The sequence below is a fragment of the Bufo gargarizans genome, chromosome 1, assembly GCF_014858855.1.
Source record: "Bufo gargarizans isolate SCDJY-AF-19 chromosome 1, ASM1485885v1, whole genome shotgun sequence".
In the NCBI taxonomy this organism is placed as follows: domain Eukaryota; kingdom Metazoa; phylum Chordata; class Amphibia; order Anura; family Bufonidae; genus Bufo; species Bufo gargarizans.
Genome location: NC_058080.1, coordinates 63,126,453 through 63,140,570, shown reverse-complemented (window position 1 = coordinate 63,140,570; position 14,118 = coordinate 63,126,453). Strand labels below are relative to the sequence as shown.

Sequence of the window (14,118 nt, the reverse complement as noted above, 5' to 3'; positions counted from 1 at the left end):
CAGCCTAAAAACAGTGAGCAATTGAGGATCAGCAGCTCAATGATCCACAGCTGCAGATCGATCAGTTAATCAAGTCCTTTGGAGGAGTTAATCTGCCTAATCTCGCCCTACTGTCGCAGCCGCAACCTCTCCCTACGCTAATCAGAGCAGAGTGACGGGCGGCGCTATGTGACTCCAGCTTAAATAGAGGCTGGGTCACATGGTGCTCTGGCCAATCACAGCCATGCCAATAGTAGGCATGGCTGTGATGGCCTCTTGGGGCAAGTAGTATGACGCTTGTTGATTGGCTGCTTTGCAGCCTTTCAAAAAGCGCCAAGAAAGCGTCACAAAAGCGCGAAGAAAGCGACGAACACCGAACCCGAACCCGGACTTTTACGAAAATGTCCGGGTTCGGGTCCGTGTCACGGACACCCCAAAATTCGGTACGAACCCGAACTATACAGTTCGAGTTCGCTCATCCCTACTCAAAAGCAACTACCTGCAAGCATATACTTTAATTAATCCCCCCCCTATTTTCACAGAAATCCTTTTATTTGTGGGGTTTAATTTAATTAGCATATATACATGATTACTGCATCAATACCCAAGCAGCAATCTACCTGTGTGTGATAATATAAAATTGAGCATCAAGCCTCAATTGTCCGTTGACATATATTCAGGTTCCACACCGTTACAATAAAAAAATATTTTTGGGAGTGGGGTGTTCAATTTAATTAAACAGCATATATACGTGATTCCTGCATTAATACCCTAGGTGTAGCAGCAATCTACCTGTGTGTATTAAAGTGAAATGGAGCCTCAAGCCTCAATCGTCCATTTACGTATATTAATTTCCACACAGTTGCAATTAATTTTGTTGTTGTTGTGGGGTTCAATTTAATTAAAAAGGATATATGTACGTGATTACTGCATCAATATCCAAAGGGAAGCATCAATCTACCTGTTTGTATTTACTTTTACATATATTCAGTTTCCAAATGGTCGCACTTTACATTGTTTTGTGGGGTTCAATTTACAGTAATTAAGCAGCATATATACATGATTAATGCGTCCGTACCCATATTTTATCACTCCTCTGGCTGATTCCAATATATAGACCTTGTCATGCTGGCGGTGCCCCATATTGCCATTATTGCTGTCTGTCTACCTACAATCATGTTCTGTACGGCTGCTGCTGTGGCCTGGATCATACCACTAAAGCCTCAATCATCCGTTTAAGTATATTCAGTTTTCACACGGTTGCCATTGGGTACAATTTAATTAAGCACCATATATATGGGGTTACTGCAGCAATACTCAAGGTGTAGCAGCAATCTACCTGTGTGTATTAACGTGAGATTGAGCATTAAGCCTCAATCATCCATTTATGTATATTCAGTTTCCACATGTTTGCAATTAAAATTTAGATTTGTTGAATTTAATTAAACCAGCATATAGGTGATCAGTCCACCAGTAGACAGGCTAGGGTAAGAATTTACCTGGAAGTGTTAATGTAATAATAAATGTTAGACCTCAATCATCTATTTACATACTGTATATTCAGTTTCCACACAGTTGGAAAGGAATAATATATTTTTTGGGGACTTGTTCCATTTAGATAAGCAGCATATATACGTGATCACTGTAGCAATACCCAAGGTGTAGCAGCAATCTACCTGTGAGTGTTAACATGAAATTGAACATGAGGCCTAGCTCTTAAACATCTGTTAAAGAGAACCTTTCACCACTCCTGACATACCTATTTTAATAGCTTCATGCATTCCCTGTGTAATAACAATCATCTATTCTTATGACTCTATTTTGGGCCATTCCAGTGTTATTTGAACTTGAAGTTATCAATGAATTGCTAGCAATCTGCAGTAAGGGTACAGAGAGGTGTTTACCAGTTGGCGGTGTGTCCCTGCACAGTCTCACTCTATCCAGTAAGTGCTGCCATAATCAGACTGTGCAGGGACACACCCCGAACTGGCTACCACCCATCTGTAGCCTTACTGCAGACTGCTAGATGTTTATTCATAACTTCTAATAGAAATAATAAAGGAATGGCACATCATAGAGCCATAAGAATAGATGCTCCAGAATTTTTATTACATGGGGAATGAATGTAGCTATTAAAATAGGCATGTCAGGAGAGAGGACAGGTCCTCTTTAATGTTCATTTATTTCTCCACACGGTTGCAATTTTATTATTTTTGTTGGGGGGTGTTCAATTTAATTAAGCAGCGTCTATACGTGATTACTGCAGCAATAGCCAAGTTGTGGCACTAATCTACCTGTGTTTATTAACGTGAAATTGAGCATCAAGCCTCAGTTGTCTGTTTCCGTTTTTTCAGTTTCCATACGATTGCAATTTAAGTTTGGCCTGAAAATTGGTATGAGACCTGTGCATTCAGTCGCTGGCTATAGTGATCAAGTTTCCATGTTGAGATGGAGGAGTAAGTACAGAGACTGGAGGCAACCCAGGAAGCATCATAATGCGAGTGATGTGGGATTGGTATTACTGTGAGTATTACTAGTTTTTATTTATTCATTTATAAGCATTCTAAACATTTTTTTATTTTAACCTTTAGTCACTAGACAACCACTTTTAACACTGACCAATTATTATTAGTTATGATTGCTTAAAAGCAAGTGAACTAGGGCAATAATTGTCACGTCCAAATAGGTCTTTAATGGGGGTGCATTTATACTTAGGCCTCATGCACATGACTGTATGTACTTTGTGGTCCACAAACCGCAGATCTGCAAAATACGGATATGGGCCGTGTGCATTCCACTGCCGTGTGCATTCCACCCTTTCCTCCATCCTTATAGAAATACCTACTCGTGTCATCAAAACAGACAAGAATAGAACATGTTCTATAATTTGAAGAATGGCCACACGGATGTGGACAGCATATGTATGACATCCATGTGCTGTTTACCTTTTTTTCAGCTCCATAGAAAGGAATGGGTCAGCTTCCTGCAAAAATTGCAACTGCAAAAAATGCCAAAAAGTGAAAATATGGTTGTGTGTATGAAGCCTAAGTGTGCAGGGTGGTGTGAGCTGCAAATACAACCCTGGTAATTATGTACCCTCTTCAATTAGCTATAGCTGCATAAAATATGGGTGTAACTATAGCCATAGCAGCCTTAGCACTTGCTATAGGGCCCAGAGGTTGGAGGTAGGGCCCAATTAGGTGCAAGAACATTGTACCTTTTTGTGGGGAATAACAATATGGTGTATTTTTGCTATAATGTGAGTTTTCTAATATAAGGTGCTATTATACATAACTACTTATGCTGCTGTTTTAAAACAAAAAAAAATGAACCAACTTTAAAAATGGTCTTTATTAAAATTCTCCTATAATTTTCTAACTGCAGATCCAATGCAGACCTGTGTGTTTCTATGGTTACAGACTACTAACATACCCTGTGTAGTCTGATTGTGCAGGTCCTTTCCACATATTTCTTAGTAGTCGCTAACTTATGAAATATTTGCTAGCAGGAAGTAAGATCCAACTGGAAAGGAGCATGACTGCAGGTTCAGACTACACAGGGTATGTTTGTAGTCCGACTGTAACTGCAATAGATGTGCATAGAACCTATAACACAAAAAGTACAAAGTCAAAAAGGCCATAGACAAAAATGGTCAGACTAGTATATTATTTAATATGTGGCCACCTGCATCCTGGTTTGCCATGTTCCCCAAGCATGCATGACAATAGTAGAGTACTTCCCATAGCAAAGCCTAAAGGTTCTAACTTGATTGGAGACAGGTAAGTTTATTACAGTTCTACAGCTCTTTTATATATGAAAACATTCAGAGCCAATGCTGGATAGTAATGTGAGAAATGGAAGGGGAAGCTGGAGCATTGAAGCTAAATAGTAGATAGTGGACCATAAGAAATCCACAAGACCTGGTCTCTGAGACCAAGATGTTACTAGCAAATCCTTTAAGCCCTATCAGTTTTGAGATGGGTCCTCCATGGATCCAGCTTATCTCACAGCTACTGTATCAGATTAAGATCAGGGAGTTAGTGCTGAAAAGATGCCACCAAGAAAGAATGCTTTCAAAAATAGAAGTGATAATAGTTTATCTTTTTATCAATTAACAAAAAAAGTGAGTGAACAAAAGAGAAATCTAAATCAAATCAACATTTGGTGTGACCACCCTATGCCTTCAAAACAGCATCAGTTCTTCTAGGCACACTTGTATACAATTGTTGAAGGAACTTAGCAGGGAGATTGTTACAAACATCTAGCAAAACTAACCACAGATCTTCTGTGAATGTAGGCTTGCTCAAATACTTCTGCCTCTTCATGTAATCCCAGACATCTACCATGATTTTGAAATCAGGGATCTGTGGGGGCCATGTCTTCTCTCCTTGTTCTTCTTTATGATAAAAATAGTTGACATTGGCTATATGTTTGATGTCGTTGTAATGCTGCAGAATACATTTGGAGATAATCAGACAACTCCCTGATGGTATTGCATAATGTATAAATATCTGCCTGTATTTCTCAGCATTGAGGACGCCATTAATCCTGACCAAATCCCCAACTCCATTTGCTGAAATGCAGCCCCAACTTACAAGGAACCTCCACCATGTTTCACTGTTGCGTGAAGACAATCATTATTGTATCACTCTGTATGATGTTTGGATAGGTGGTGCATATTAAAGTACTTTCCATGAATGGCAGGACCCAAATTTCTCAGCAGAACATTGCCCAGAGCATCACACTGCATTTGCTTGCTTTCCTCCTTCTCATACTCCATCCTGGTGGCTCTTCTACAGGTATCATGTGCAACTCATGTGCACTAACCTTATACATGATGTAAAATGTTTTTATTCCTTCCAAGTCCAGTTTTCATGCTCACAGTGAGAATGTCCATCGTAGGCACTTTTGTTAGTGGCCGGTCCCCATATGTAGCAAGCTGTGATGCACTATATATCATATTTGTTCTATTATAGATTCATTTAACCCTTTCAGCAATTTTAGCTTATCTGGTCAGCAATTGCACAGGTTGGGTTATCCTTCACTCCTAATAGGCATCAATGAGCCTTGAGTGGCCTTCCTTGAACCACTCTTGGTAGGTTTTAAGCTCTATATACTAGGGACATCCCAGAAGACCTTCCATTTTGGTGATTCATTAACTCAGTCATTTAGCCAGCACAATTTGGCCCTGGTCAAAGTCCCTCACATCTTAATGCTTGCCAATTTTCTCTGCTTCCAACATATCAACCTCAAAAACGTATTGATAACTTGCTGGTTTATATATCCCACTCTTTGACAGGAGACATTGTCAGAAGATAATGAATGTTTCCCTTCGACTCGGGGGCTTTAATGTTATGGCTGATTGTAAATTAAAACCATGCTTCTCAGGAATGGAATGGACCTTATCCACGAACAACAAAAATAAAAACCAAGTGTAAATTTAGTCCATCTAACAACTATCATTTGGACTTGGTTTATCCCAGAGGTTGACTGATTCTACACTGTCTTCTAGAATAAATTGGAAAGGAGAATGGCCATGGCAGAGACAAGTTGCAGAAAAATTAAACATTACATTTATTTATACTCAAATCTATCATGCACTGCGTTAAATTGAAGGCCAATGTAGCAGAGCTGAACGGAGATCTGATGTAACAGTAACAGTCTTTAACTGGGGGCTGATGTAGCACAGTTGAACTAAGGACTGATTTAGAGGAGCTGAAATTAGGACCGATGTAGCAGAGTTAGGCTTTATTCATATGTCAGTGTTTTGGTCAATGATTTCCATCAGTGATTGTGAGCCAAAACCAGGTGTGAAGCCTCCACAGACATAAGGTATAAGGGGAAGATCTGCACCTGTTCTGTGTTTAGACCCGCACCTGGTTTTGGCCTCAAAATCAGTGATGGAAGCAGATGTAGCAGAGATGAACTGAGGGTTAAGGTAGCAGAGCTGAACTTAGGTCTGAAGTAGCATAGTTTAACTGAGGGGCTGATGTAGCAGGGTTGAAATGAGGGCTGATGTAGCAGAGATGAACTGAGGGCCAATGTAGCAGAGATGAACTGAGGTTGATGTAGCAGAGGACAAAAGCACCTGTCTAATCAGATGATGCCCTGCTGCCCAAGACAGTTTTAAATTACCCATATAGACGACATTATCAGAGTGTGCCAGGTTGTCACACCTACTCGAAGTGCAGGAGGTGAGACTCAGCAACCAGAAGAAGAGGAGCAAGAGGAGAGGTGAGTAACAATGTTGAAGAAGGGGTATCACACCCTGAAACACGCTAAATGTGACATCTTTATTACCTACAGTACCGATATCTTTGGTCCTTGAGTTTGTGCATGGCTTCTTCTACATTGTCTTCCCCAGGCGATCTTTCATGTAATCATGATTTGGCAATATGACTTGGCTGGCCAATCTGTTGGGACTACCAGGGAGGTGCTAAACTTTTAGCACTTGCGCCTGTTGTAATTCACTCCTTTAATTTCCCCAACTCTGACCATTACCCATATTACTACACATTAACACTAATTTACTATACCTTTGAAGAAGCCATAAAATCTATTAGTAACATTTTTAATCTCGATGTGTGGCTCGCACGTGTTTCTGATTCTACTATTTTCAGCCCGTGCATTTTTATGCTTATGAGTCACAGATGTTTATCCCAGTCAGCTATTCCATGTGATGTTCAGAGCGTCCATCCGTTTATTGTATAATCGTCTGGATAATAAGGGGTAATTACGTGTCTGAGGACACTACTGCGTTCAGTACTGGTAACAACTTCCTATAGGTTTAGACACATAGGAAGAGTTCACACTAATGAGATGCATTAGGGGTGCCAGAACAGAGGATGTTGCCGGCTACATAATAAGAGATTAGCATCTCGCTCTCACACTTTGCTACAGACGGTGACTTTTAACCTATGGTATTCGAGTAATGCGGAGCTGGATCACATTTTGAAACTTTACAAGAATTTTGACCCAGACCTCTACAACTTACTTTACAGATATCTGGCACTTTCAGGTGTCACTACTTTTTATACATTCTTTCTTTTCAAATGCAAAAATAAAAATCAAAAAATATTTAAAAATTCACTCCCAAAAATAAAATATTCATAATATTTCACAAATGTAGCTGTAAAGCATTTATTTTAGTTTTGGCTTAATGCATTAAACGCGCAATTCTACAATTGTGGTCCAGTATATGGGCTGGTATAACTCCGATTCCGATCATATAACCCCTCAGATGCTCGGGTCTATAGGAACTGCAGCATCGGAGGAAAAAAGGAGTGGGTTCCCTCTGTCCTTTGAGCCCCCGTTGCAAATGTTTAGGGTACTGATGGATTACTAAGGCAGCCTGGGGCATTGTGAAAGCCCCAACTCTGCCATAGTAAGCTGCTGTCACGGACGTTCCCGCTACAGGTGGCAGGAGATCGGTGAGACTGGCAACATGTGGTTTGATCTGACATGTTTTCTGTTTGGATCAAATGACATCTGTGTTGTTTCCCACACCTTCTTTCCCCAGGTGTGGCTATTATGGTCATTTAACCTTCTCTATTTATTATTGCTTCTCCCACTATGCTATGCGGTTTAGGCTACTTTCACACTCGCGTTTTGTGCAGATCCCTCATGGACGGATCCGTTCAAATAATACAACCGTCTGGATCCGTTCAGAACTTTAACATAGCCAAGAATGAAAGTCAATGGAGGACGGATCAGTTTTCTATTGTGCCAGATTGTGTCAGTGAAAACGTTTGGCTCAGTTTCATCAGACGGTCACCAAAACGCTGCAAGCAGCGTTTTGGTGTCCGTCTCCAAAGTGGAATGGAGACGGAACTGATGCAAACTGATGCATTCTGAGCGTATCCTTTTCCATTCAGAATGCATTAGAATGCAAACTGATTCGTTTTGGACCGCTTGTGAGAGCCCTGAATGGATCTCACAAACGGAAAGCCAAAACGTGAGTGTGAAAGTAGCATCTTATAGCTTCAGTTCGAGTTGCTAGTGCTGCCATAGCCACTTGAAGTTAAGTGTTTTCGTTCCCTTTTGTATTTTGTTTGGCTTATTTTGTGTGTTGCATTTCCCTGTCATTTGTATTAAGGCCTGAGGGAGACTCCTGTTCATCCTTCCATTTGGAGGAACAGGTTGTCTCAGTCCTGACATTAGTACCATGGTCCTATAGGGTGAGTTAGGACATTAGGTATTCCTGTGTATGAACTCACCTACCTCTGGGGTCTGTTCAGACTGGTTCATACCGATTTCTCCTGACTGCTGAGGTGGTGCTAGAGTCCAAGACTGTGAGGATTGAGGTGTTTATCGACAGTGGGGCTGGGGTGAACCTGATTGATGCTCAGTTCGTCCGTATGCACGGGTTGTCTCCAAGTGCATTAGAGAAAAACATTTTCATTTTTGCTATTGATTCTGCACCTCTAACTCAGAAGTGTTTATCTCAGATGGTGCATGACATCCAATTAAGGCCGAATGCACGCGGCCGTTTTTCACGGCCGTGAGCAGTCCGTGGAACCTGGATTCCTGCTGAGAGTAGGAGCGCACGGCGTCATTGGTTGCTATGACGCAGTGCGCTCCCTGCTGCCGCCGCAATACAGTAATACACTGGTATAGATCTATACCAGTGTATTACTGTACTGTGGCGGCAGCAGGGAGCACACGTCGTCATAGCAACCAATGACGCCGTGTGATCCTGCTCTCAGCAGGAATCCAGCCCGTGGTTCCATGGACTGCTCACAGCCGTGAAAAACGTCCGTGTGCATTCGGCCTTAGAGTGGGTGACTTTCATCAGGCATTCATCTCATGTTTTCTGTTGGAGGGTCTCCCTGCACTGTTGGTTCGGGGTTTACCGTGGTTAAGCAAGCACAATCCAACCATCGATTGGCAAGCTAGACAGATTCTGGATTGGGGTGATTATTGCATTGCATCAATCAGGTTCACCCCTGCCCCACTGTCGATAAACACCTCAATCCTCGCAGTCTTGGACTCTAGCGCCACCTCGGCAGTCAGGAGAAATCAGGTACTACCAGTCACGTTCTCTGACTCCCCTCTCACTCCTCCAAGAGTCAGATGGGAATTAGACGTCCCTTTTTTTTGTTTTTGACGTCTGAATACCGTACATCTTTTTCTGCTTTAACCACTAAAACATTACCCTCTTTTATATATGATTTTGCCAATGTATTTTCTGAAAGTGGATGCCAGGATTTATCTCCGCATCGGGAATATGATTGTCCTATCAACCTTATTCCTTGAGCTAAGTTGCCCAAATCTAGGTTGTATAACCTTTCTGGACCCGAAAGAACGGCCATGAGAGAGTATGTTACTGAGAGTTTGGACACATAAGACCTTCCAAATCTCCAGTGGCAGCAGGGTTTTTCTTTGTTTAAAAAAAAGGACGGAACTCCATGTCTGGATTTCCGTGAGCTCAATCGGATTACTGTCCGTGATCCTTACCGCCTTGCTTTGATTCCTGATTTATTTAACCAGATTGTTGATGCCAAGGTGTTCTCCAAGTTGGACTTAAGCGGGGCATATAATCTGGTCAGGATCAAGGAAGGGGATGAATGAAAGACGGCTTTTAATACTCCTGAGGGGCACTTTCGGAACCTTGCCTTTTGGGTTGACCAATGCTCCTGCGGTTTTCCAGAATTTTGTGAATTACATTTTTCATCACTTAGTGGGGAGGTTTGTTGTTGTGTATTTGGATGACATACAAATTTATTCTCCAGGACCAGGATCACGTTATACAGGTGTTACAGATTCTAAGTAATAATAAATTGCATGCAAAATTTGGGAAGTGTGTTTTTGCTGTACATGCGGTGCAATTCTTGGGCTACCTGATGTCATCTTCAGGTTTTCGAATGGATCCAGAGAGTCCATGCTGTATTGGACTTGGATCGACCTGAAAATCTGAGGGCTCTTATGCAGTTTTTGGGGTTCACCAACTATTACCGAAAATTTATTCAGAACCATTTAACAGTGGTGAAACCCTTAACTGACATGACTAAGGGTACTTTTACACTAGCGTTTTTCTTTTCCGGCACTGAGTTCCGTCACAGGGGCTCAATACTGTAAAAGAACTGATCAGTTTTATCCTAATGCATTCTGAATGGAGAGAAATCCGTTCAGGATGCATCAGGATGTCTTCAGTTCAGTCACTGAACAGCGTTTTGGACGTCCTAAATTCCGGATCAGTTGCCGGAATGCTGTATCTGGCATTAATTTACATTGAAATGCATTAAATACCGCAATGCCGGATCCGTCCTTCCGGTCTGCGCATGCGCAGACTGGTAAAAATGTGAAAAAAATATATAACGGATCCGTTCTTGCAATGCATTTGTAAGACGGATCCGCATCCGGATCCATCTACAAATCCTTTCCGTTTGCATGCAGATTGCCGGATCCGGCAGGCAGTTCTGGGGTCGGAACTGCTTGCCGGATCACTCTGCCGCAAGTGTGAAAGTAGCCTAAGAAAGGGACGGATGTCTCAGTGTGGTCTGATTCGGCGTTGCAAGCATTTTCTGCGGTTAAGTAGTGCTTAGCTTGTGCCCCTATATCGGTGCAGCCGGATGTATCACAACCTTTTATTGTGGAAGTTGACGCGTCCGAGGTGGGGCCCGTCACTAGTGTTGGGCGAGCACGCTCGGCCAAACACTTATTGTACTAGAGCATCGCGATGTTTGGCCGAATACTGCGTGTGCTCAAGCGCGATGCTCAAGCGCGATGCTACGCAGCCAACAAACATGCAAGTAGGAACTGCCATTCACTGTAATGCCGTAGCCATGTTGGCTACTGGCATTACAGTGATTGGCTGGCCGAAACGCATCATGTGTTCGGCTCAGTCTTAGTCAGGGAGAGCTAGAGAGCAGAAGGGAGAGATAGTGTAGTGAGTGAAATATGAATATTTAAGTTTTTAGGGCAGTTCTGTGTGTTTGTCTGATGTATGTTGTGTATCTAAGCCCCGGCTCCTGATGATATACGTTATAAGAAACGCGTCGAGCAAATAATGGGCATACTATAGACATACACAAACGCTAGCTGCTAGGTTCAAGGCGATGTGCCATCCCGGGCACTGAATTATCTGTGAGAGGGTGGGATTTTGTGGGGTAAAATTAGGAGTAGCTGGGGGCTTTAGAGTAGCTTTGCAGGATGAGCATATAATAAGGATCTGAATTATACTGCAGACAGCACCCTGGCCCATGTCTCTCCTGGTTGCAATCCCCCCCCCCCCTCTTAGTGCTCGGTTTCTGTTGATTCATTTGTGGTAGCATCACATCAGAATTCTGGATAATGTTCCACAATTGATAGGGGTTTATCCACCTTGTAAGCTTTGATCCGACAGATATGTTCACCCCATGTACCCCATACAAGTAAAAAAAGGGGTGTAATATAGGACTGGCCGGAGCTAGTGCTTTTCTTGGCAATTTTTGCTATACAAGGGATAACCCTTATTGTGAATATTAGTCCCTTTAGGACATCACTCTCGTTCTATATTTTAAGGTATACCAATAAAGTTTAACATTTTAAGTATACAACCATACAAACGTTCAGTAGTTCAGTGATCAGTATTTAGGAGTGAACCTAATCAGAACATATTTCAATCAGTGAATTGCTATTGCTGTGTGGCAGCAATATATATTTTTAGCGCAACCTGCGCTAAATTGCTAAAACTTGTTAGAGACGCAAAAGTTCTTTCAAGGACTATTGTGTGTGGCAGCCAGGAGCATTGCTAGGCTAAAACATTCCTGATGTTTTTTTCCAGGCCTCGAATGTCCTGCCTGCTAGATACAACTGTATTGCCATCCTCACGACGGCAATACAATTGCATCTAATGCACTGCAACATCACAGGTCATGTGATCAGTACAGAAGGCAGGGGTTGAGAAGGACCTGCGATGATGTCACCATCATGTGACCAGTGCAGGAGAGGAGGGCCTTCTGCAGTGAGGAGGAAAGGTCCTGGAGAAGAAGCTGTGGTGATGTCTGCTACATGAGGAGAGGTAAGTGAAGGGAGAGGCAGAGCAATGCTGGGGGTTGTGGATATTTAACTGGGACTGTATGTTAGGGCTGAGGGGAGGAATGTTATCAGGGGACTAAATGTTCAAGGGTGATGTTATTTACATAAGGCTTCATGTTAGTGGTGGCTGTGGGAGGGAGTGATGTTATTTACATGGGACTGTATATTGATGGTGGCTAGGGGAGGGAGTGATGTTATTTACATTGGACTCTATGACGGAGGGAGGGAAATAGTGTTATATACATAGGACTGTATGGTGGAGGGTCTAATTCAACTACAGGGGGCACTGCAGGGGAGAGCATTATAACAGAAGGGGGCGATATAAATAATGGGGGCACTGTGGTGACATTTTAAGTCCGGGGACATCAGGCGTTCTTATTACTACTGGGGGCTCTATAGGAGGGACTTATAGATCCACCTTATTTCTACTAAGAGCACTATGGGGGGCCTTATTACTACTGAGGGGTCAGTAGAGAGCTTTATTACCACTGGGGGAACAATAGGGGGGCATATTTCTACTGGGGGTTCTGTGAGGGCATTATTAATAAGGGAGGGTTCTTCTACTAATGGGAGCACTTTTGGGGAGCATTATCACTGTTGGGGGGCACTGTTGGGGGCAGTATTACTAATGAGGGTACTCTAGAAGGGAATTACTATAGGTGTTTGTCACACCGGTGGCAGGTTTTAGAAGGTCTGAAAGATTATCTGCACATTAGTGATCTGAAAGCCTCTTTTGGTTTGGTTTCACTTTGTGTGTTGCTTGTATGTCCACACCTCCTGTTCAGGTGTGGATCATGTGACCTTTACCTTCCCCTATTTAGTCTGATGTTACCCATCACTCCTTGCTCTGGATAGCTTCATTTGGTTTTTGGAAGAGCTGGAGTGTGGTTCTAGTTGAAGTCCTGTTCATCCATCATCCATCAGCCTCAGAAGTTAAGTGTTCCGTTTGTTGTATTTTGTATTCCCCCCCACCTTTGTTGTTTACTAGGCCTCAGCGAGACGCTGGTTCCTTCACCAGGGAGCTGGTAGTCTCTGCCCTGTCATTACCATTAGGGCATCCGAGGGCCACCGGGGTTTTCTAGGTTCCTGTGTATGGGCATCTCTACCATCGAGAGGTGCCCATACGGATAGGAGCTAGGGCCAGGACCAGGGTTTTATAGGTGGTAACCCTTTTCCTTCCCTAGCGGTGAGGCCTAGTGTCTTTTCCCTTCCTTCTTGTTGTCTTTTGGTGTTCTCCCCTACTACATCCGTGACATTATCCAGAGCCAGTACCGCCATTTTTTGTTCTGATCTGTGCAGCTATGGATGCTATGACTGCACTGGTCGAACAGCTGCAGAATCTGACTTTGGAGGTAGCAGACCTCCGTGCGATGGTTTTGCAGATTCAGCGTCCACAGGCTGCTGGTTCCGGTGGTGGGTTCTAGGCCTGCCCTGAACCGAAGGTAGCTCTCCCGGACAAGTTTTCCGGGGGTAGTGACAATTTCATCCGGTTCAGGGAGTCATGTAAATTATTCTTTAGGCTGCGTCCATACTTTTCTGGTGATGAGTGTCAACGTGTGGGTATGATTATTTCTTTGCTTAAAGAGGACGCCCAATCTTGGGCTTTTTCTCTGCCGACTGGATCACCGTCCCTCCGGTCGGTAGATGAATTCTTTAGAGCCTTGGGTCTTATCTATGATGACCCGGATCGGATCTCTCAGGCCGAGACCAAGTTACGGGGTTTGCGGCAGGGAGAACGTTCTGTGGAGACCTATTGCTCTGAAATTAAATGATGAGCTACGGATACAGAGTGGAACGATTCTGCTCTCCGTTGCCAATTCTGCCAGGGTCTCTCTGAGAGACTGCAGGACGCATTGGCTTTTCATGAAAATCCTGAGTCATTGGAAGCAGCTATGTCCCTTGCTGTACGTCTTGATAGACGCCTGAGGGAGAGATCTAGGGGTCCTCACCTTCAGGACGTACTGTCCAATAAGGGTACTGCTTCTTTTAACACTTATGGTAGAGAGACACGGGTGGTTGTGCCTTTTGATGAGCCTATGCAGGTAGGAGGAGCTACTCCTGGAACTACTGGCAAAAGCTTGGGTCATGTGAATGGAGTCTGCTTTTGTTGTGGCAAGAAGG

The 14,118-nt window shown here is 43.1% G+C and overlaps 1 pseudogene; it reads left to right on the top strand.

Moving 5' to 3' along the window:
• The first annotated feature begins 3,693 nt into the window (after nucleotides 1-3,693).
• The window catches only part of LOC122924506, a 33,488-nt pseudogene continuing 23,063 nt past the window's right edge, over nucleotides 3,694-14,118 (top strand).